Below are 24624 nucleotides of genomic sequence, written 5' to 3' on the forward strand. Positions count from 1 at the left end.
CTCAGATGACGGGCAGGCAGGAGGAGGGTTAAGAACACGGGCTCCAAGGGTGGACGTCCGGACTTCTACCTTGGCTTCTCCGTTCACCGGCCAAGGGCTGTGCTTCCGTTCCACGATCTGTGAGAGATCTGGGGTACCTGCCCCCACGGGGATTTCTAGGAGCACTGAAGGAGTTCATATGTGCGCGGTTCTCAGAGCGGGTACCGCCAGGAATGGGAGCGCTGTGGTTGTTCCTGTGTTGCACGGAGCTTCCAGGATGGCGGCTCCAGGCGGCGGTGGGGCTGGAAGCTTCGTACTGCACTGCCTGATCCGTGACCCCGCCAACTGCTGGCCGGAGGCCTTTAGAAAACTCCACTGCAGGGGAAGGCTGCTTCATGAAAACAGCTGTTGAGAAGGAGAGGTAGGCTTCAGAGCCTCATCTTCGTGAACAAAGGCCTTGAGGCGGCAAGGTGAGGGCGCTCGGGTCTCGGAGAAAACTAGACTCAAGAAGACTCAATCCCTGAACACCCATGAGACCGGGAGAAAAGCACCACCTTGCACCTATTCCGTGTATTTATTTCAGTCTTGCTAATCTTCTTATCGCCTTTTATGTATTCTTATAACCGATCGTGATTTAATCTTTTGTTTTTAATTTTTTATATATATATATATTTTTTGTTTTTATTTTTTTTAGAATAAAGAATCATTTTCATTTGTCACATGCATTTTCGGCATTTGTTTTTTTAACTTGTTTTATTTTTTATTTTTAAAAATTTACATCCAAATTGTTAGCGTACCGTGCAACAATGATTTCAGGAGTAGATTCCTTAGTGCCTCTTACCCATTTAGCCCATCCCCCCTCCCACAACCCCTCCGGTAACCCTCTGTTTGTTCTCCATATTTATGAGTCTCTTCTGTTTTGTCCCCCTCCCTGTTTTTGTATTATTTTTGTTGCCCTTCCCTTATGTTCATCTGTTTTGTCTCTTAAAATCCTCAGATGAGTGAAGTCATACGATTTTTGTCTTTCTCTGACCAATTTCACTTAGCATAATACCCTCCAGTTCCATCCACATAGTTGCAAATGGCAAGATTTCATTCTTTTTGATTGCCGAGTAATACTCCATTGTGTATATATATATATACCACATCTTCTTTATCCATTCATCTGTCGATGGACATTTGGGCTCTTTCCATACTTTGGCTATTGTTGATAGTGCTGCTATAAACATGGGGGTGCATGTGTCCCTTCGAAACAGCACACCTGTATCCAGTGGATAAATGCCTAGTAGTGCAATTGCTGGGTCGTAGGGTAGTTCTATTTTGAGTGTTTTGAGGAACCTCCATACTGTTTTCCAGAGTGGCTGCACCAGCTTGCATTCCCATGGTTTAATCTTTTAAAATTTACTGTTATTTGAATCTAAAAACTTGCCGGTGAGTCAGGCTGGGGAAAATCAGAGGATTCTCGGAGGACAACTCCTTCCCCAGCAGCCCCCATGTGAGCTCCCTTGCCCTGCTTGTTCCCCTTCCTGCCCTCACGTCTGTCTCCCTCCTCCAGCTGCACCTCAGCCGATCTCCGCGGGAGCCCTGTGATGAGGAGGCCGTCCCTTCTCCCTCTCGTCCTGGGGCTGAACTGCTCTGTTGCTTCAGGACTGGAGATTGGCATTCGGGGCCCCCCAGGATGTGACCCAGCCTCTCTTTCCAAACCTCCTTCCCACCCCTGCCTCGAACATATCCTTCCCTCTCGCCAAACTGGACAGCTTGTATGGGAAAAGAAAGGAAAAACCATTAGGCCCTTAATGCAAAACCACAGTTAAAAAAATGTCCGTGTGTCTACAAAGTTTGTGATTCCTTTTTTTCATCATGTTTCCTGACATGACTTCCCAGTTGTTCTATGTGCTGTCCCCCCACCCACACCCATTGTCCAGCCTGGCTCCCCGGCATTGCCAGAGACTCAGGTCTGCACAGAGCCCCTCCTGGCCTTCATTTTCCCATCCCTTTTGTCCTCTATCATTTTATGCTTCCTTTTTCTCTATCTCATCTACTGGGCTCTGGATTCTTTGAAGGAGTAAACCATTTGCCACCCATCCATCCATTCATTCATCCATTCCATTGAATGTCCAACGCACTGGGCCTTTTCCTGTGCTATGACAACACCAAGATGAATAAGACAGGCCCTTGCCCCCAGAGAGTTCAACTCTCAGTGGAAGAGTTAAATCAAAAAGCCAGTGGTTCTTAGCCTCTTGGGGTCTTTGACCCATTGGAGATTTTAGTGAGTGCTTTTACCAGCGAGGGAGGGCACACAAAATATCATCTGCCACGCGGGGTGCTTCCAGACCTTCCAAAGCTGTAGAGTGGGTTCAGAAACTCCGGATCTAAGGGAGCAGAGATGAACCGAGCACCCACTGTGCGTCAGTCCCCGTAGAAGTTGCTTTACCTGTTATGTCTGTCGACCCTCACACCCACCAGCCTCCCTTGCTGCCTGGCATATGGGCTGGCACAGCTGGAGACTTGGGATGGGCAAGCCAGTGCCTGTGTGAGGGGCCCTGACTCGCCCAGAGCATTTGGCCACTGCTCGGGCCACTCCAGCCTTCCTGTCCTTGCCAGGCTGAGGGATGGAGGAGCAGAGTAGAGGCTGTTCTCAAAGGTTTTGTGTTTCTCTAAGAAATAGTTTCCTATTTTAGACTTGTCACTGGAACAGAATGGCCTCTGGCCAGCCAGCCTCACTTCGGGACGCAACTGTATTTGGGAGTTAAAATGTCACAGGCCTTTCACGTGAGAGCCTCTGTCTGGGCGCCCCCCTGACATTTACGCCTGTGTCTGCCCATTAGAGCACCGGAGCAACTGGAGTGGGTGAGGATAGTCGCTCAGATTCACCCTTCCAGAGCCTAGAAGTAAGGAGAAGGGACAGCTCAGAGAGTGGGGAAGAGAGAACTCTAGTCTCCGGGGGATGTTGCCCCTAGGTCTCCCCACTACAGCACGGAGGCTGGACGCTGGTCCTTGAATGTAGCCATCTTGGGGTGTGTTTGCATGAAAGAACAATCTAGAAGTCTCTTCTTGGTCGCTTTTTCTTTTTTCTCCCTCCAGCAGAAGATTTGTGGTATCTGGGAAAAAAAAGAAAGGAAAAACTATTAGGTCTTGAATGCAAAACCACAGGACTTTTAAAAAAAGTGTTTATTTTTCTGCAAAGTTTGTTTTTCTTCCAATGGGAGCCAAGACGCTCTCTAAGGCCGGCCTCTGCTGGCAGCTGGGAGCAGTGGAAAAGATTGCTCTGTGTGGAAGAAGTTTGCTGACTGGGGAACAGCAGGCCCAAGTTGACCGGGGGTCTGACTCACACATCTTCCTGAGAGTGGCTTGTGTGTGGGAGAAGAGGTTGTGTCTGAGGGGAAGGGGACCAGAAGGGACGATGCAAGCCATGTGTGGCCCATCATCACTGGAAAGAGAGCTTTCTGGACTTGAGGGCAAAAGTGATGGCTGCTGGTTCCTGAGTCCCTGCTGTGCACCAAGCACTGAGATAGGTGCTTTCCATGTATATCCTCTGCTCCTCACCACAAAGCTTTGAAGTTGTTACTATTACTATTTCACAGATGGGAAAAGTTGAGGCTAGAGAATGTAAGTCACGACCCCGCAGGGGCTAAGTGACACAGCTAGGATTCGACTCTGGGTCTGGTCTGATTGCACGCCTTTGCTCTGAAGTTCAGTTCGGCAGTGTGTCTCTCAAGTGACCTTGGGCAAGTTACTTAACCTTTCTGTGCCTCAGTTTTCCAATCTGTGAAATGAATATAATGGGATTTTTTTGAGGGTTCAGTGAAAGGTTTCTGCAAAGCTCGCAGGGGTCGTGCTTTCCACCCAATCATTATGTGTATGCTCTACTAATAGTAATGGTTATTATTGCAACGTTCACAGGCTTGTGCTTGGCAACTCAGTGTTGGAGGACAGGAAGGAGAAGGAGATTGGCCCCTGTCCTCAGCAGGTGCACAGTCCGGTTGCACGGACAGGCCCACCCTGGGGAGTTGCCTCACCTGGTGAGGTCCCGAGTGCCAAGTCCTCCATGATGGAGACTTCCGGCCATCAACACTGTCATTCATAGGTGTGTACTGGGCCAAGTGTCCTGTCATTGAGGGGTTCACGGGGGAGGGTCACATGTACTTGCTACCCTGGGGGTGTAGGTACCTCATCGGGGAGAACAGATGGGTCAGCAGATGATGACCACACGGTGTGATCAGAACCATGATGAAGGGACACACTGTGACCGTGTCCACCCTGCCCTCACACCCACCCTGCATTCCACCTGGGCTCTGACCTCGGCTGTTTCCTCTTCTTAGAATGCTCCTCCACCCCTTCTTTCCCCACCCCCCCTGGGGCCCCCTCCATCTCTCAGGACCGAGTCAGCTACCATCTTGTGGTTGGGGACCCCCTCTGCTCTGTTCCTCGTGCTCATTCCTGGCAGCCAGGATCTCCATCACAGCCTTGCCCTGGTCTACTCCTGGGCCACGCCCTACACGGTCTGGCCTGGGGTGCCTCACCCAGTGCCTGGCACATGCTCCGAGGTCTTCGCTGAACTTTTAGGACACAGATCTGTTCCCCTCGAGACTTTTTGTCGATCATGCCGAAGGAACTTCCAGAACTGGGTGATTTCCGGCTCTGACTGGAGGAAAGACGGAAGGGTTGGGTGGGCCCTCGCTGTGGCAGCAAGCCCAGGCACAGTGTGTACTTCTCGGAGGCTGACAAACATAGGTCAGAGACCAGGCTCATCGACACTTTCACTGATGCCTTACCAGACTTATTTAACCCCAGTTTCCACATCTGTAAAAGAGGTAACAATTGTATCTACTTCATAGGCTTGCCAGGAACTTAAAGGAGATTTTATTTTATTACAAAAAAAAATTTTTTTTAATGTTTATTTATTTTTGAGACAGAGAGAGACAGAGCATGAACAGGGGAGGGGCAGAGAGAGAGGGAGACACAGAATCCAAAGCAGGCTCCAGGCTCTGAGCTGTCAACACAGAGCCCTACACGGGGCTCAAACCCATGGACTGTGAGATCATGACCTGAGCTGAAGTCGGACGCTTAACCGACCGAGCCACCCAGGCACCCCAAAGGAGATTTTAAAGAGAAGGCACTTAGCACAAGGTGTCTGGCACGTGGTCAGAGCCCAATAAATGTCAGTTGTTGTCGCTGTTGTTATCATGGCAATGACGAGGCCGGCTCACCCCTGCTGGCCTGGTTGAACCGGCAGAGGTCAACTAGTTTATCTCTCCAAGACTGATTTCCTGCAGAGGTGGTAAGAGAGCCATTGAGGGAGTCTCTTCCTTGCTGGGGGAAGAGAATGTGTGTCCCTATGTAATAGGCACATTTTAGACACAGAGCCCCTGTGGGGGGCTCCTCCTCCAAGAAGCTTTCCCTGACCACGCCAGCGCGGCTCTTCTCTCCCCTTTTTGAGCTCTCCCGGCACGTAGCATCTGAGCTGCCCAGTTAGCACTTGATTACAGACTGTCTGGGTTGCTCTCTAATTGCTTTCTCTGTGTATGGGCTTGTCTGCCCGGCGAAATCACAAGATGTGTAAGAATAATTATTGCATCTCATCTGTGGCTCTCAAACACCTAGCTCCACACTTTCCACGTTGTAGGAATTTAACAAGTGATATGCCGATTTGACCTGCCTAAAAACATTTGGTGTTTACCCGTCATAAGAGAAGCACTAATAGTAGAAAGGCAGAATTCACAGAAACAGAAATGCAAATGGCCGAGAATATGAAAAATAATGTTTCATCCGGCTTATTAGAAATCAAAGACATGTAAATGAAATTGGAATCCCATTTTCCTTATTAATCGGCACTCATTTAAAAATTGTAACAGTGCTGGGGAGGGGAGGCGGAGCTCTCTCAAACATCACTGGTGGGAGGACAATGTCATCCTTTTGGTGATAATTTGCAGTATACAGCAAGAGTCTAAAAAAAAGGCCCATGCTCTCTGACTCAGTAATACCACTTTAAGAACTATTTCCCAGGAAATACTAAGAGATATGGACAAAGCCTTATGTGCAACGATGGTCATTACACTGTTATTTTTATTTATTTATTTTTATTTAGTTTTTAATGTTTATTTTTTGAGACAGAGAGAGAGAGCGGAGCGGGGGAGGGGCTGAGAGAGGGAAACACAGAATCTGAAGCAGGCTGCAGGCTCCGAGCTGTGAGCACAGAGCCCGCTGCAGGGCTCGAACGGACAAACCGCGAGATCATGACCTGAGCCGAAACAGGATGCTTAACTGACTGAGCCACCCCAGGCACCCCTCACACTGTTATCTGAGGGGTAAATAGGGTAAATAAATTACAGCATAGTGGGGAGTAGTAAGGCTCAATAGAATAAGGTTTTTATTTGAAAAGATGTCAACTCTTCTCATGAAAACAATGAAGATTAAAATATGATCCTATCTTTAACTACAAAAATTTAAAAGTAAAAAATGTAATAAAACACAACCTCATAGAACAGACTTTTCAAAATACTGTTGAGGATTTTTGAGGTGATCATCATCAACAACAATTTTGCAAAAGCAGAATTTAAGAACTTTTGTGCAAATTTTAAAAATGCGCATACCTTTGACCTAGAAATTGTGCCCCTAGGAATCTAATCCATAGATATGCCCACCTGGATCCTCACAGATATTTGCACAAGGTTATTTATTGTGGAGTTGTTTGTAATAGCAAAAATCTGAAACCAATTCAAATGCAGATCGGTAGAAGACTAAAGAATGAGGTGGAACTTAGTTGTGCATAAGGAAAGCACTTAAGGTAGGTTAAGGGGTAGAAAAAACAATGTGCAAGGGAAGATCTGTAAGCTACATTGCTAAATGAATAGTCACGATTGGTACATATGACATACTTCCATTTGTGTAAGATTAACAGAAAGTCTGAGAGGAAGATATAAACATAAATATTAATGAAGGGCTCTGGGAGAGGCAGTAGGTGTAGCGTTTAAAAGCACAGATTCATGGGATGCCTGGTGGCTTAGTCAGTTAAGCGTCTGACTTCAGCTCAGGTCATGACCTCACAGTTTGTGGGTTCGAGCCCTGCATCAGGCTCTGTGTTGACAGCTCAGAGCCTGGAGCCTGCTTCAGATTCTGTCTCCCTCTCTCCTCTGCCCCTCTGCCATTCACGCTCTGTCTTTCTCTCTCTCTCAAAAATAAATAAACATTAAAAAAAAAAAGCACAGATTCATTAGCCAGATTACTGGAGTTCAGTTCCCGGCTCTGCCACTTTTGAGCTGTGTGACCATGTGTGAGTTGCTTAACCTCTCTGTGCTTCAGTTCCTTCATCTTTAAAACACTGGATGTGTGAGCAATTCTTATGATTTTTTAAACAAAAAAGTAAACTTTTTTTTTTTTTTAATTTTTTTTTTTCAACGTTTATTTATTTTTGGGACAGAGAGAGACAGAGCATGAACGGGGGAGGGGCAGAGAGAGAGGGAGACACAGAATCGGAAACAGGCTCCAGGCTCTGAGCCATCAGCTCAGAGCCCGACGCGGGGCTCGAACTCACGGACCGCGAGATCGTGACCTGGCTGAAGTCGGACGCCTAACCGACTGCGCCACCCAGGCGCCCCCAAAAAAGTAAACTTTTGAGGGTGGTCACCTTGGGGCAGTGAAGCTGGGAGTCTAATTTTCATTGTATAACTTAGGAAGCGCACATGAGTTTTTATCCATGTACATGTTGTGCTGGCAGGAAACAGATGGCATAGTCCACCTGGGTAATTTGACGAGAGGTGGACGAAAGACTTTTATGCTCATGTGGGCAGGGCTTAGGGGGCAGCACTCCAGGATTAGCAACAGCAGGGAGCTTCAGCACCTCAAGGCCTGCAGGGCCAAGGGAAGGGCTTGGTTAGTCAGAGCTGGAGAGCCAGCTGCGGGGAGAGGGCTTCCGGCAGGGGCTGTGGCTCTGGGGAATAGGAGGTAGCCAACCTGTCCCAGCCCCAGCAGGAAGGGACCCCGGGGGATTAAAACTAATCTCCTGCCATGCCTCCCATTGGCAGGACCCAGACAGATGCCCGAGGGTGAAGGAACAGGTGCAGGCATCCATACCCATCAGCCCACTGAGGCCTGGGGCAGGGAGAGGAGGGGAGGAGAGCGCATCTGGACAGAGTCCAGCCCCTGGGATAATACACATGACCCCTACCTCCAAGAGTGTGAGAATGAAAGAAGTTAATACGTAGAAACTCCTGGAACATGGTAACTGTCCTGTAAATGTAAATACCAGTCCTGGCATTATTCTCTGGGTAGCAAAGCCTAATGAAGACATCCCACACACGCATATTATTTCCATAGTAGTTTATAAAAATTCTGTTTTTGAAGAATTTTTAATGACATGGGAAAATTCTTATGGTATGACATTAAGAGAAAAAATACAAAATTGTATATTGGGTATGATTTCAAATTGTGGAAACAAACCACAGGCAAGCAAACCATACTTGCACAGGATAGAGAGACTGGGAAAATATCTGCACATGTCCATCATGGTTGTTCCTGAGTGGTGGGACTGTGGGTAATTCAAAAATGTTCTTCTTCATACTTTCTATATTTTAGTAATTTTCTACAATGAGTATGTTTAGTTTACCAAAAAAGAAGAAAAAGAAGGAGGAGGAGGTGGTGGAAGAGGAGGAGGAGGAGGAGGAGGAGGAGGAAGGACGAGGAGGAGGAGAAGGACAAGGAGAAGAAGGAGAAGGAGAAGAGAAAAAGAAGAAGAAGAAGCAGAAGCAGGAGGAGGAGGAGAAGGAAGGGGAAGGGAAGGGGCAGGGGGAGGAAGAAGAAGAAGAGGAAGAGGAAGAGGAAGAGGAAGAGGAAGAAGAAGAAGAAGAAGAAGGGGAAGGGGAAGGAGGGGAGGAAGAAGAAAGGAACATTTGACAAAGAAAGCATGAGACAGCCCATACTCTTCAACGGCTCATCATGGATAAATATTATCTGTGCTTTAACAAGCTTATGTTAGGTTCTTCCATTACTCATCCTGTTTGAATATGAGGAAACTGAGGCACAAAAAGGAAAGTGACTTGCAACCGTTCGCCTGGGGAAGAAATGACCCAGCTGGGATTCAGATTGAGGAGTCTGATTGCCCGTGCTGGCCTCTGAAAAACCTCACCACGTTGTCACCTCCTTAGACAATGAAGTCCAAACTTTCACCGAAGCCATTCACCATTCCAGCCTCATCTCTGGCCACTCTGACTGCTCCTTCCCCTTAAGGCACAGGGATCCCCTAGGACGTCAGCACTGCCACACTAGCCCTCAGGAAGGCTGTTCCCTCTTTGGGGAACATCTTTCTCTCCTTGTTACCTGGCTTATGTGTCTTCCTTCTTCAAGACCCAATCCCGATGTTACCTGCCTTAAGGAGCCCTCCCTGACCTCCTCTGGGTGCACTGGGCACCTCTCCTGGGTGCCTGTAGCTCCTGTGCCTAACCTTCTCTGCATTTAAGTCCCTCTTTAAAAATTTTTATTATTATCATAATCAGTGTTGTTGCTTTGTTTAAAGTACAGTTGATGTTTGGACGACCCAGGGGTTAGGGATGCTGACACACCATGCAGTCAAAATTCTACACATAATTTTGACTCCCTCCAAACTTAATACCAGTAAGAGCCCGCTGTTGACTGAAAGTCTTACTGATAATATAAACCATAGATTAATACATATTCTGTAGGTTATACACATTATATATATATATATTCTTATAATAAAAAAAAGCTAGAGAAAAGATATTAAGAAAATCATAAGGAAGAGAAAATACATTTACAATATTATACTGTATTTATGGAAAAAATTTGCATATAAGTGGATCTGTGCAGTTCAAACCTGTGTTGTTCAAGGGTCACCTCTATTCCCTTTCTTCCATCAAACTGAAAGTTGATGTATGCTGGCTGGATTAGGTCTGCAGATTCTTAAATTACATGGTGCTAAAGACAATGAAATTGTCTTTAAATTTAAACATTGGGAGGTCTTGCATAAATCTCTTCATTATTGACTTCTTTAAAATTTTTTTTGATGTTTATTTTTGAGAGAGAGAGAGACAACAAATGGGGAGGGGCAGAGATTGAGGGAGACAGAGAATCTGAAGGAGGGTCCAGGCTCTGAGCTGTCAGCACAGAGCCTGACACGGGGCTTAAACCCATGAACCACGAGATCATGACCTGAGCTGAAGGTGGACGCTTACCTGAGCCACCCAGGCGCCCCTATTTTTGATCTCTTTTTAAAACTATCTGGCAACACTGGGTACACACTCTTGAATGGTAGCAATTAGAAGGAGCTGGTTGAAGCTGTTTCCTTTAGGTGAGGACAGTTGGCCATCTTCTTTACGACTCCCTGTTGTCTTTTTTTTTTTTTTTTAATTTTTTTTCAACGTTTATTTTTATTTTTGGGACAGAGAGAGACAGAGCATGAACGGGGGAGGGGCAGAGAGAGAGGGAGACACAGAATCGGAAACAGGCTCCAGGCTCTGAGCCATCAGCCCAGAGCCCGACGCGGGGCTCGAACTCACGGACCGCGAGATCATGACCTGGCTGAAGTCGGACGCTTAACCGACTGCGCCACCCAGGCGCCCCCCTGTTGTCTTACGTCAAGCTAGTTCCACTGACTTGCTTACTGGTCTGGCTTCCGGGATTGAGAGTCCTTTTTGAGCTTAGTGTCTTAAATAACCATTTACCTATCTCATGATTCTGTGAGTCAGCAACTTGGGCTGGGCTCATCTGAGTGGTTCCTCTGCTGGTGTCATTTGTCTGAGGCCGGCTGGCTGTTGGCTGGAGTAAAGAGGCAACGTGAGCCTCATCAGGCTAGCCTGAGCTGCTTCATATGGTGTGGTAGCAGGGTTCCCCCAGAGCAAGCAGAAAGAAGGCTGGGCTCAATGTCCACGTGCTTTTCAAGCCAGGGGCTTTCAAGGCCCGTGAACTAATGTTCCACTGGTCAAAGCAGATCCCAGGGGCAAGCCAGAGTCAAGGGGTAGAGAAATGAACTCCCTTCTTGGATTGGAAGAGCTGCAAAGTGACATTGCAAGGGTGTAGGCATGCAGAGGCGAGAATTTGTGCTCATTTTTGCAGTCTGCCATAAGCAAGGACCTCGTCTTACTTACTGCCACTCATGGCAAAACACAGGACCGGACCTGTGGAAGGATAATCAGTAAAAGTTTGTTTAATTAAGTGGAAACGAATGCAAATGAACTTATTTATCTCTGGCTTTGGAGTCTTTCCTCAACTGACTCTTCCAGCCTTCATAAACTTACCTTGCACCTTCAGAGGCCCCTTGTGCTGAGGAAAAGCAGGGTGGGTGGGGCCTCTCAGGACCCCAAAGGTGCTGGCTGGGGCCCGCGTTGGGTTAAGGCGCCATCCCAGGCCGAGTTATCTGGAGCAAGAAGCCACCGTTGGATCTGTGGCCATTCTCAGCAAATACCAATGAAGCCACAGCGGAAATTCTGGTTTATTGGAGTGGTCCCCTGTGATTTTGAAATCGTGGCAAGATCATCTAAAGATGATCTTAGTTTTGGGTGGGGAAGTGGGTGAGAAACCTCTTGCTGATGGGCTGCGCCTATCATAGAGTTCTGCCCTTGCTCCTGGCATGGCCCTGGCCACAGCCAAGACCACGGCCACCTCAGGCAGTGCCAGAGATAGAGGTATGGATGATGACAAAGTGGCTCAGCCCTGGTAATACAGGATGACTTGGACCTCTGCTCTTGAGGTGGCCAGCTAGTGAGCCCTGGGCCAGTGAGTTCTAGTTCCTGCCACTGCCTAGCTCTCTCTCTGAGCTCAGCCTCCTGCAGTATCCTGGGAGGTGGACAGGTGCAATGCCTCCGACGCATCCTTCCAATGCTGAGGCATCAAGAGCTTATACACATGTAAGATGCCCTTTGCATCCTGTCTGGGATGTTCACAGGCCCCCGTCAAAGTCCCCACTCTCCTCTGGCTTTCTCATCGGCTCCCATGATTCAGTTACGCACCTCCTTTGAGCCTTTGCTCAGATGTCGCCTTCTCAGTGAGTCTTACCCTGACCACTCCACTGCCCTTCAGGACCTTCCTACTCACCCTGCTCTCCTCTTTCTTTTTTGCATCGTCCTTATGATCTTCCACCCATCATCTACTCCACTCATGTAGTGTTTATTGTAGTGTGTGTCTCCCACTCCTAGAACGCAAGTGCTATTGGGTAGAGATCTAGGAGCAGTGCCTGGGACGATGCCTGGTACATCAGTAAACAGCACAAATGTGCTTCATTACTGTCGGTTAGAGCCTAGAGTGCCCTACTGAATGCCCGAGGTCAAGCTTGGAGGAAATCAAAGAAACTCAACCTACTGACATCCAAACAAGGAAATTAAATCTGTGCAGTTCAACCATATGCAGATTCCAGCATAAACAAGATCCACCCCAGTATACCTCATAGGTGCTGTTCCCACCCCTGGGCCTCCTGTTTCTGAGTCAGTGTGGCACCAAAGGAGCCCTGGCTGGCCTGCCTGTGGGTCTTGGATGTGTTGTTCCCTGTCGATGGCGCTTGGCTTCCTGTTGGCCACTTGAAGTTAATATACCTCGGGTCTGAAAGGATCCAATGAGAAAACAGATGGGGGCAAAATGAACAAAGTTGAAGGGGTTCCCCAGCATCAAGGGCAATGACCCTGAAGTCCTTTTCTGCATCCTAAGGCTCCCTGCCACTCTCTCTAGAGGCTGCCTAGTACTCACTGGAGAAGAAAGCCAAGAAACCTTCTGTCTGAGTTTTGCTAGAGCTGTGGCTGGAGGCGGCATAAGGTAGCAAGACTAGCTGCACCTGTGTCTTGCCTCCACCCCGTCTTAGTGGCGTGACCTTGGGTATGCTGTTCACCCTCACTAAGCCCCAGTTCCTTCCCTGAAAAATAGGAGTTGATAATTGTAACAACTTGCTAGGACTGTAAGGATTTAGAGATATGGTGCTCAGTGCTATGTTTGACAATGGAAAGTACTCAAATGATTTTTGCTATCGAAATGACTGCTGGCATTCATACAGCATTTTGCATTTCTTAAAGGGCTTATACAAACATCATTTTAGTTCATTTTAACCACACCAGTTTGAGAAATAATTGAAATCGCCCTTATATATAGGAGGATACTGAGATTCAGAGGCAAGTAGGGACTTACCCCAGGTCACAAAGTTGGTGAGTGACAGAGCCCAGACAAACCTGGGACATAGCTCACCAGAGCCCAGCCCAACACTTGCTGCTCTAGATTTCTATCTTCTATGAACTAAAAGGAAGTAGGGACTTATTTGTTTTTGGTTGTTGTTTGTTTTAGGTGACACTGCTGAATGAAGCTTGAATTAGGGCTGTGCTCTGCTCTGAGACACATGCACTGAATCAACAAGCTTTTAATGAGGATCTAAAGACCATCTGGGTGCCCTGCCTGGTACTGTGGTCAGGGTGGGGAGAAGAGAAGGTGGGGGTGAGGGGAGGTCCCTCAAGGTGAACCTTATTTGGGGATAGCCCCTCATCCTTCAAAGCCCAGCACAAACCCAGCCCTAGGACTCCGTTCCCAGGGTGGGAAAGGGAGGGAGCTAGGTCCTGTTGAACACCTAGCATGTATCAGGCATTTACATATGTCATCATATTCAGTCCTCAAAAGAACCTTTAGCAGAATTCCCATTTTACTGATGAAGAATCTGAGGATAGAGAGTTTAAGGAACTTGCCCAAGGTCACAGCTAGGGTGTGGTAGAGCCAGTCATGCCCCAGGTCCGCCTCGTGCCAAACCATCTTCTCCTTCTTGTACTGACAACAGTCCCCTCAGCAGGAGCTTGGAACTTGCCAAACACTTCCACATCTCATATTATTCTTTACTTGCTTCCCCTTTAGACAAAACTCCTTGAGGACAGGGACTGTATTGTCTGTCTCGTAACTCTCCTGCCTGGGATTTTCCTTATGAATAGTGCCTTTGTGTCCTGTTTAAGAAATCTCTCCCTGCTCCCAGTTCATGGGGATGTCCTCCCATGTTATATTCTAGGAGCTTTGTGGTTTCCTGTTTCACTTTAAATTTACAACTCATTTTGAATTGATTTTGTATGGTGTGAGGAAGAGATTAGCTTTAATATTTTCCCATATTGTAAGCATTTGATTGAGTCCTATCTATGAAAAGGTCCATTCTTTCTCCAGTGCTCTGGGGTGCCATCTTTGTCTTTAATCAAGCGCCCATAAAAGCATGAGTCTATTTCTGATATTTTTTTCCCATCAGCCTATTCACCTATCCTTGTATCCAATACCAGCTTCCTTTAGTAACTGTATCTTGGTAAGTTTTGTACCTGGTAGAGTAGGTCTTCCCATCTTCTTCTTTCTTTCAGGAGTGTCTTGGCTGCTCTTGTCTCTTTGCATTTCTATATATAAATTTTAGAATCAGCTTGTCGATTACCATAAGCTTACCATTGGGATTTTGATTGAAATTGCACTGGATCTATAAATCAAATTGAGGAGAACTGACATCTTTGCAATATTGAGTCTTTCAATCTATAAATTTGGACTATCCTTCCATTTTTTAAGTGCTTCTTTAATTTTTCTCAATAATTTTTATGGTTTTTAAAAAATGTTTATTCTGAGAGAGAGAGAATGTGTGGGTGCACACATGTGTGCACATGAACATGAGCAGGAGAGGGGCAGAGAGAGAGAGGGTGAGAGAGATTCCTAACTAGTCTCCATACTCAGTGTGGAGTCTGACAGGGGGCTAGATCTCACACTTGTGACATCATGACCGTGAGATCATGACCTGAGCCAAAATCAAGAGTCGGATGCTTAACCTACTGAGTCACCCTTATTCTTAGATATTTAAAATTTTTTAGTGCTGTTGTAGTTGCCATTTTTAAATTGTTTGGTACAAATTTATAGAAATAAAATGGAATTTTAGATTATTGATCTTATATCTGTCAGCCTTGCTAAAATTTTACCTTTAAGTCTGCATAGTCTGATATTAACATAGCTATACCAGCTTTAAAAAAATTAGTTTGTATGTTATAATTTTTTCCATTCTTTTTTTTAAATATAATATATCGCCAAATTGGTTTCCATACAATACCCAGTGATCATCCCAATAAGTGCCCTCCTCAATGCCCATCACCCACTTTCCCCTCTCCCCCACCCCCCCATCTACTTTTAGTTTGTTCTCAGTCCTTAAAGGTCTCTTATGGTTTGTCTCCCTCCCTCTCTGTAACTTTTTTTTCCACTTTCCCTCCCCCATGGTTTTCTCTTCAGTTTCTCAAGATCCACATGAGTGAAAACATATGGTATCTGTCTTTCTCTGCCTGACTTATTTCACTTAGCATAACACTCTCCAGTTCCATCCACGTTGCTACTAATGGCCAGATTTCATTCTTTCGCATTGCCAAGTAGTATTCCATTGTGTATATACACCACATCTTTATCCGTTCGTCAGTTGATGGACATTTAGGCTCTTTCCATAATTTGGCTATTGTTGAAAATGCTGCTATAAACATTGGGGTACAAGTGCCCCTATGCATCCAGATGGCCAACAGACACATGAAAAGATACTCAACGTCATTCCTCATCAGGGAAATACAAATCAAAACCACACTGAGATACCACTTCACGCCGGTGAGAGTGGCTAAAATGAACAAATCAGGAGACTATAGACGCTGGAGAGGATGTGGAGAAACAGGAAACCTCTTGCACTGTTGGTGGGAATGCAAACTGGTGCAGTCGCTCTGGAAACCAGTGTGGAGGTTCCTCAAAAACAGATCTACCCTATGACCCAGCAATAACACTGCTAGGAATCTTTCCATTCTTTTATTTTCAGTCTTTCAGTATAATTGTATTTTAGGCATTTTTCTTATAAGCAGCGTATAGTTCGGTTCATTTTTAATATAGCCTGGCAATTTTTTATTTTTTTATTTTTTTTTTATTTTTTAAAATTTTTTTTTTTTCAACGTTTATTTATTTTTGGGACAGAGAGAGACAGAGCATGAACAGGGGAGGGGCAGAGAGAGAGGGAGACACAGAATCGGAAACAGGCTCCAGGCTCTGAGCCATCAGCCCAGAGCCCGACGCGGGGCTCGAACTCACGGACCGCGAGATCGTGACCTGGCTGAAGTCGGACGCTTAACCGACTGCGCCACCCAGGCGCCCCTAGCCTGGCAATTTTTAAATCTATTTATTGGAAGTCATTAGGTCATTAATAGTTTAATGTAACTACTAAAATATTTGGGTTTAAATCTACATCTTACCACTTTTTTTCTATTTGTCCTGCCTGTTCTATGTTTCTCCTTCCTTGTTTGCTTTTTTTTCTGAATTTATCGAGCATCTTTATTGTGTAATTTATCTCCTTAATTAGCTTTGTTGTTATACCTTCTGGTACTCTCCTTTAAGTGATTCATCTAGAGTTTTAAAAATATGCTGCTGACTATCAAACATTACATAGAATTTAAATTTACACTTTTATTTCATCCTGAAAATACAAGGATCTTAGAGCACTTTAATTGCATTTCTCAAATTCAATGCTGTTGTTTTCATGTGTCTTAATGCCCCGTATTTCTAAACCACACAAGATATTACTATTATCATTTTATACCATCAATATTCTTTTATATTTAGCCATATATTCAGTCTTTTTGTTGTTCTTCATTTCTTCCTGCTTATGCAAATTTCCACCTGGAATCATTTTCTTTTCTTTCTTTTTTTTAGAGAGAGAGAGAGAGAGAGAGAGAGAGAGAGAGCATGCCTGGGCACGCACCTGCACACGTACCCATGAGTGGGGAGGGACAGAGGGAGAGGGAAAGAGAGAATCCCAGGCAGGCTCTGCACTCAGTGCAGAGCCTGATGCAGGGCTCAACTCATGAACTGTGAGATCGTGACCTGAGCCCAAATCAAGAGTCACATGCTTAACCAACTGAGCCACCCAGGTGCCCCAAGAAGTAAACGATTAATCCAATTGCTGCTCCTTTGATGGCAAAATGTCCTTCTTCTCTGGTTGTTTTGAAGATTTTCTGTTTTTGTTTTTCAGCAGCTTAACTATTATATGGCGCAGTTTACTTTGAATTAATCCTTCTTTGGTTTTGCCATGTTTATTGATCCTGTGGCTTGCTTCTGTTGCATTTTCTCTCTTCTCTCTATCTGGGACTCTAATTACAGGCCTGTCATATATTCCTTTTGTATTTTACAATCCTCTGTCTCTCTCTACGTTGTTGTTCTGGATATTTTCTTTGAACCTCCTAGTTCATTCATTCCGTCTTCAGCTACATCTAATGTGCCGTTAAACTGATCCGCTAAGTTCTTGATCTCACATATTTTGATTTTCAGTTCTGGAATTTCCACTTCATTCTTTTTCCGTGCTTTATTTTCTCTGTTGCCATTCTTCACCTTGCCTTATAATTCCTTAAACATATTAGGCCTGGTTATTTTAAAGTCTGTGTCTAACTAACAAAATAAGCTGGCTCTCCCTTGGGTCTGTCTCTATTACTTCATGTCTTTTAATTCACATAATCTCATGTGGCTGGTTATTTAGATTGCGTTCTGAGCATCACCTGTAAAAAAATGTAGAGATAAGCAGTGTCCTGGGCTGATACTATCTTTGACCAGAGGAGATTTACATTTGCTTCCTGCAGGTGGTTATGGCCATGACACTATCTATTCTGGATCACATTCATCCTGTAAGTGATTGAGATCATTTAAAGCTGGGCTATCATCCCTGTTGATGCAATGTATTTTCTGATCTCCCTTTCTCCTGGGGGTAGCCCATTAGAGTCTCAGCCAAAAGCCTTCTTGGCAGGCCCTGGGCTCCCAGTTTTGTCCCCTTGGTTTTGTGAGTCTGTTGAAAGCTCTGTTCAGCGTCTCAGCCTCTCAACTGCCTCTACTGGAATCAGCAGATACATCCAGGGATAAAGCAACCTCAAATGCCAAGCACAGCTGTCTGGGTTTCTTTCTCTCAGTCTGTTCCCATAAGTCTTCACTGTCCTGTTGGTTTGCCAATGCCTTCGAACAGATGGGTTTTGTTATAATTGTTCAACTCTTCTAGTTGTTCTTATCAGGGGAGTTTGGTCTGAATTAACTAGCCTGCCAATACCAGAGACCATATTGAATTATGAATAATAGCAACAATGATAAAATTATGATGACCACAGAGATGTGTTGATAAGTGCTCAAAACCATCTCTCAAAATTGTGTGTGTATATAAATTTTATAGACATACAGAATGTGTAGCACACAATTTATAAATAATACTAAAATACAAAGCACATTTTATTATTAACTCCACATAGCCAATTCATTCTTACAGGATGCTTTTTTTTGATTTCCTATTTGTGGTCAACCTATGGTTGCAACTGAAAAATGAGCATGGTTCTGACATAGATGTTGGTTGATAATTTTGTTTCTATTAACAAGTAAGATGAAAGTAAAACAAGAAAGATGTATGTCAGAACTTTACTCATTCATCAGTGATGTGAACGGATTCTTTGCTGATTCAACGTGATAGTTTTTTTTTTTTAATTTTTAACATTTATTCATTTTTTGGGAGACAGAGTGAGACGTGAGACACAGAGTATGAATGGGAGAGGGGCAGACAGAGAGGGAGACACAGAATCTAAAGCAGACTCCAGGCTCTGAGATGTCAGCACAGAGCCCGATGCAGGGCCCAAACTCACGAACTGTGAGATCATGACCTGAGCCGAAGTCGAACGCTTAACCGACTGAGCCACCCAGGCGCCCCATCAACATAATAGTTTTTGAGCACTGGAAGAGTATTCCCTCAATTTTTTGTGTTATAGACATGACAATTTTTAGGTTTATTTGCATTGTGAATATCTTCTCCATCACTTGCTTAAATCTAGATGATCAAGAAAACAATAAATCAAGCCCTGATTTGTAGCTTTGTCAAGTTCTGAGGTGTAAATACTCCTGTCATGGCTGATTTCAAGATACAAAGATGACATCACTAAACACAGAGCTGGGGAGGGAAGCACGAAAGCACATCACTATACAGTATTTCCACCGTCCGGAAACAAGAGATGTAAATAACCTCAAGACAATGGATAATCGTAGTACAATGTAAATAATTAGGAAATGGTGGGCTTTGAGTATTACAGTTTTTTAAATATAATTTCTTGGGGCGCCTGGGTGGCGCAGTCGGTTAAGCGTCCGACTTCAGCCAGGTCACGATCTCACGGTCCGTGAGTTCGAGCCCTGAGTTGGGCTCTGGGCTGATGGCTCAGAGCCTGGAGCCTGTTTCCGATTCTGTGTTTCCCTCTCTCTCTGCCCCTCCCCCATTCATGCTCTGTCTCTCTCTGTCCCAAAAATAAATAAACGTTGAAAAAAAATTAAATATAATTTCTTTTACTTAAACATTTTTAAAATTTATTTTGAGAGAGAGCATGAGTAGGGAAGGGGCAGAGAGAGGTAGAGAGAATCTCAAGCTGGCTTCATGTTATCAGAGTGGAGCCCGATGTGGGGCTCAAACACATGAACCAGGAGATCATGACCTAAGCCGAACCAAGAGTCAGACGCTTAACTGACTGAGCCACCCAGGCATCTCAAATATAATTTCTTTAATTGTTTAAGTTTATATATTTAAATTTTTTTATTAACTTGTTTTATTCTTTATTTTTTAAAATTTACATCCAAATTAGTTAGCATATACTGCAACAGTGATTTCAGGAGTAGATTCCTTAATGCCCCTTACCCATTTAGCCCATCCCCCCCCCACACCCCCTCCAGTAACCCTCTGTTTGTTCTCCATCTTTATGAGTCTCTTCTGTTTTGTCCCCCTCCCTGTTTTTATATTATTTTTGTTGCCCTTCACTTATGTTCATCTATTTTAAATTTTTTAAGATAATTTTTTAAAGTAGGCTTCACACCCAATATGGAGCCCAAAGCCACACTTGAACTTAAGATCTGAAATCAAGACCTGAGCTGAGGTCAAGAGTCAGACGCTCAGTGACTAAGCCACCCAGGTGCTCCTATATTTTAATTAAAAAAATTAAATTAATTTTTAATTTTAATTAAAAAAAACTTAAAAAAATGTTTATTTATTTTTGAGAGAGAGAGAGAGAGAGACGACAGAGACAGAGACAGAGCATGAGCGGGGGAAGGGCAGAGACAGAGAGGGAGACACAGAATCTGAAACGGTCTCCAGGCTCTGAGCTGTCAGCATAGAGTCTGACAGCAGGCTCGAACTCAGGAACAGTGAGATCATGACCTGGGCCGAAGTCGGATGCTTAACCAACTGAGCCACCTAGATGCCCCCTATATATTTTAATTTTTTTAAAATATTTTAATCCTTAGTGGCCGCTGTTTCAACAACTGGCTCGTACAATTCCTGAAGACTTAAAATCAGCTCCCAAGGTGGTATGAGCTGACTCCAATACGCCACTTGAGCACCAATCACTACATTTCCTCTGTGTCAGGCGCCATGCCAGTCTACACATTCAGTGTGACGTTTAGTCATGATGATATAAGGGAAGTTGAGGTATGCCCTGTTTTTGTTGGTATAGACTCTGAAACTCAGAGAAGTTAAATACTTTGTCCAAGGACACAACTTGCATCCAGACCCGTCTGACTTGATCACTGATGATGACGATAAAGACAATGGTAATAATAGTGATAATAATGATAACGTAACATGTATTGAATAGTAGCTTAGTGGCAGGGTTTTATGTAGATTAGTTCTTGTAATGCCCTTAACTCTTTTAACTATCACCTGTGTTCTCTTTAGCCAATGTGGCCAGTACTTCAAGAAATAGGGAGAAATAGGAAATTCTCCCACGGGAGATGGGATGGGGACCAGGAGTCAGTGGAGGTCAGACGGCAGGGCAAGGCCAGTCTCTCCTGCATAGTCCCAGCTCCTTGGGGCTCTCTGGATGGTCTGCAGGGAATCTTTGAGGCTCTCTGTCATCACCGGCCCAGGTGTGTGCCTGCTGAAACACACCGGTGGGCCCTTCTGGATGGCGGGTCTGAGCACCCCCCGAGGAAGCAGTGTCTCTGTGGCAGGGCTGTCCCGAGAAGAGTCGGTGCCTGGGAAGGGTGGTAGGTGCTCTGCCCCGGGAGGTAAGAAAGAGCAGAGGCAAGAGCCTTTGCAGGGACGCCGTGACTCCGGTCTTTCTCGCCCCACACCCTCTTGTAATTCTTCTGCTAATTCTGTTGGCTCTGCCTTCAGGGGTCTAGAACCTGACCGTTTCTCACCACCTCCCCTGGTACCACCCCAGTCCAAGCTACCACCGGCTCTTGCTGAGACTAGGGCAGGCAGTCGCCACCTCAGTGAGCTAAGTCAGTTCGTGTCACTCCTCTGCTCAAACCCTCCGCCACTCCCCCATCACGTTTGGAGTGGACCTGGCCCCTCTTCCCACCCTGCCTCCATCTCCCGCCTCACCCCTGTGTCACCTCTGCCCGGGCCCTGCCATTCTGCCTGCTGTTCCACAGACGCTCCAGCCTCTTTCCTCTAGACATCCTCACAGCTCGCTTGTTCAGGGCTTCCCTGTGGGTCTTCGCTGGCCACCCCCTTCCAAATCATCAGCCCCCTCGCTCCTTTCCTCCTTCCTTGCTCTGTTTTTATTCACAGCACATACCTCTGCCTGACATGCCATCAGTTCACATCATTGTTTTGTCTATCGCCGTTTTCCCCCCAGAAGGTAAGCTCCAACAGGGTATGCTCTCTGTCTCTTGTTCACTGTGGTGTCCCCAGACGCAGGAAGAGGTCCTTGGCACTCAGGGCGTACTCGTCACCGAGCGAGGGATTCCTGTCCTAGATGGAGACTCAGCTGCCTGGCTTTTGAACTCAAGTCTGATTCTATGAAAACTGCAGTGGCCTTGGGCCCTGAGAAAGTGGAGATCCAATTCTCCCTCTCTTCCTCCCGTTTGGCCATCCTGAATGCCTGATGCTTCTGTCTCCTCACTGTCCCTCAATCGTCAGCCACCACTGTAGCCCCCGAAGTGTTCCTGCCTCCACCATCCCTGGACCCAGCCCCCCCAAACCCCAGGCCTTCCACCTGGCCTCTGGGAGCCCCACTGACCTGTGCCCCTACTCCCCAGCCAGAGGTCCAGGGACCCACAGCTGTCCAGGAAGGCAAGGAGCAGGCAGGTTTGCGTGACAGGCCCTGGGATTTGTTCTAAGTCAATGTGGAACCAACCCATGACCTTTGTTTGGGGTCATGGAAATGTGCTTCTGCCTCGGTGGGACTCCCATCTGCCCCCCCCCCATCTGGCCTCCCCCCTCCGTGGTTCTGCTCTTCTCTCTCCCAGGTCCCTCTCCTTCGCTTCTACTCAGGGCCTCCGCTCGCCTCTCTCTAATCATCTTCCTGCTTCTTGTCAGTCCATCTCACTCTCTCTTGTTCTCTCTCCCCAACCCTCTGCCTCTCCACCATCCCTGTCCCTGCACCGAGGCCTTGGCTGCCCTGTGCTTGCCTCTCTTCCTCACCCTCTGTCTCTGTCTCTCTGTCTTGTCGTGTCTCTGAGACTCTCCACCCCACCATGTCTTTGCTCCTAAGTTCTTGCTCTATCCCGTTCTGTCCCAGTCTCTGTGTGTCTGTCTCAGTTTTCCTGTCTGACTCTCCGTGTCTCTCTGCCTCTGTCCCCCACATCTCTGCCTCTCTTTGACTCTGCATCTCTGTCTCTGTGGCTCACCCCCTGTCTTTGTGCCTCTCTCATCCCCTTTGCAACCCCCAAGACTGACAGGGTCTGAGGGGAATCAGAGGAAAGCCTGAGAAGCTTCCCTTCCAGCACCCAGGAGCCCTGTCGCCCCTCGGCACCTGCATGGCCTCTGCCTGCTGGAATGTGCTTGGGCTGAGGCCCGGAGCGGAGGAAATCCATTTGTTATTTCTGATGGAGACGGCCCCTTCCCAGGAGGCCTTGGGCCCCCTCAACTCCCCCTTGCCTGCCCATGAACTCTGGGAGCACCTGAGGGAGAGCTGCTTGCCGGGAAGAGGGTTCCACGCGGGAGCAACTTTCCAAGGAAAACATTGCCTTGATAGATCATGTGTTGGAAGGGAGCTGGTTCCACACGCCATAAATTGCCAGCCTGACCTCCCCCGTGGGGCCCCGCGGCCCCCAAGTTGAGCTTCTCCTGCAGGGCCAAGCCAGGGTTGGTGCAGCTAGACTTGGTGCCACAACCAGGCTGGGAGGCCTGGGTGCCAGTGAAGCTTGAGGGCACCAGGCAGCCAGCCCAAGACCCCTGGGCAGAGACCGAGGTCGGGGTAGGCCAGGAACAGGGAATTGAAGCAAGCTCCAGGTTTGTAGCGTGTGTTCAGAGCTAGCTCCTTTTTGCTCTCAAATCAAGGGAAACGTCTTAGCTCCATTTTAGGTTAAAAAAAAAAAGCATTAAGATTCAGACAGGGGTGTGACTGCGGAGGGCCCACAGTACCTCAGGGACAGAATTGAGTATGTGTGACTCGGGATCCCGTCTCTGTTCCCCTGCCACCTACTTTTTATGGTCAGAGATTCCTGGAGGAGAAAGGCATTATGTTGGGCCTGAATGGTGAGCGACACCATTCATTCATTCATCAAACATTTATTAGGTCTCTATTCTGTGCTAGGTGTTAGGGGCCACAGGGATGAGTCCCTTACATTAAAGAAGCTCACAATCTTAGGGTTGACACTCCCAGGGTAAAAAAAGTGATAGAGCCATGTGGAAAGTACCTGTGGGAACTGGGGAAACCTGAAGAAAACTCCAGGGAAATCTAAGGACTCCTTATGGGTGGGAGGAGAACAGTTAGGGAAGGCTTCCTGGAGGAAGCAGTCTGTGACCTTCACTTGGAGGAAGGTCCTACAGGCAGGGTGGCATGGAGGCATAAAATCAGGAAAGCAGGGTTTGTCCAGAAGGCATGGGGCCAGCCAGCTTTTGGCTGGGGGCAGAGGACGGGGAGATGAAGAGGAAAGGAATGGACACTCGTCCAGGTCCAGGGGGATGCCCTGAGGAAGGAGGCCGGGCTTTATCTAGGGGACGGGGACATCATGAGAGAGGGTTGGGGTCAGATTTGCATTTAGATGTGGAGTGGATGGGATGGACTGGCAGGGAGGCTGGTTGGGAAGAGCCCGTGGCATGGCGTGGTGATTAAGGTGGACAGTGCAGGGCAGCGGTGAGGCCTGTTGGCTGCCCTGTACTCGGGTTCTCGGTCTCTACGGGGGTACCAGTCACGGCACTCACCTCTCAGAGCCGCCTCTGAGAGGAGACGAGCTCATACAAAGGCCCACGGTGGCTGTGAATACTACGCCGGGCGTGGCTGTCAGTCCACGGCGCAGGTGTACGTGACAGAGCGAGTCCCTGTGTTGCCTCGACGGGGACCGAACCGTTGAGTCCACTCCTCACTGAGCCAGTAGGAAACGTGACCTCAGTCGCTCTTGGACTACAGGATATTGTGCGTTCCCTGAAGAGTAGGACAGATGCACACGAATGCAAGTGCACACTCAGACGCACAGACACCGGGCTAGGGCCCACACACCCGGACACAGGGACGTAGTTCACACACCCACACACACACACTCATGCACACGTACACATACTTCCTCAACAAATACCTACTAAGAGCCTAAGCATGGGTGAGTACGCTGGGAGGCCTGGGGAACGAGACAGGGGCCTTCAGGGAGCGTAGGAGGTGGCTCAGGCTGTCATAATAAGGGACCACAGACTGAGAGGCTTGAACAAAAGAAATTTGTTTGCTCACAATTCTGGAGGTGGGAAGTCTG

This window comes from Prionailurus bengalensis, chromosome C1 (genome assembly GCF_016509475.1).
Source record: "Prionailurus bengalensis isolate Pbe53 chromosome C1, Fcat_Pben_1.1_paternal_pri, whole genome shotgun sequence".
NCBI classification, from domain to species: Eukaryota; Metazoa; Chordata; class Mammalia; order Carnivora; family Felidae; genus Prionailurus; species Prionailurus bengalensis.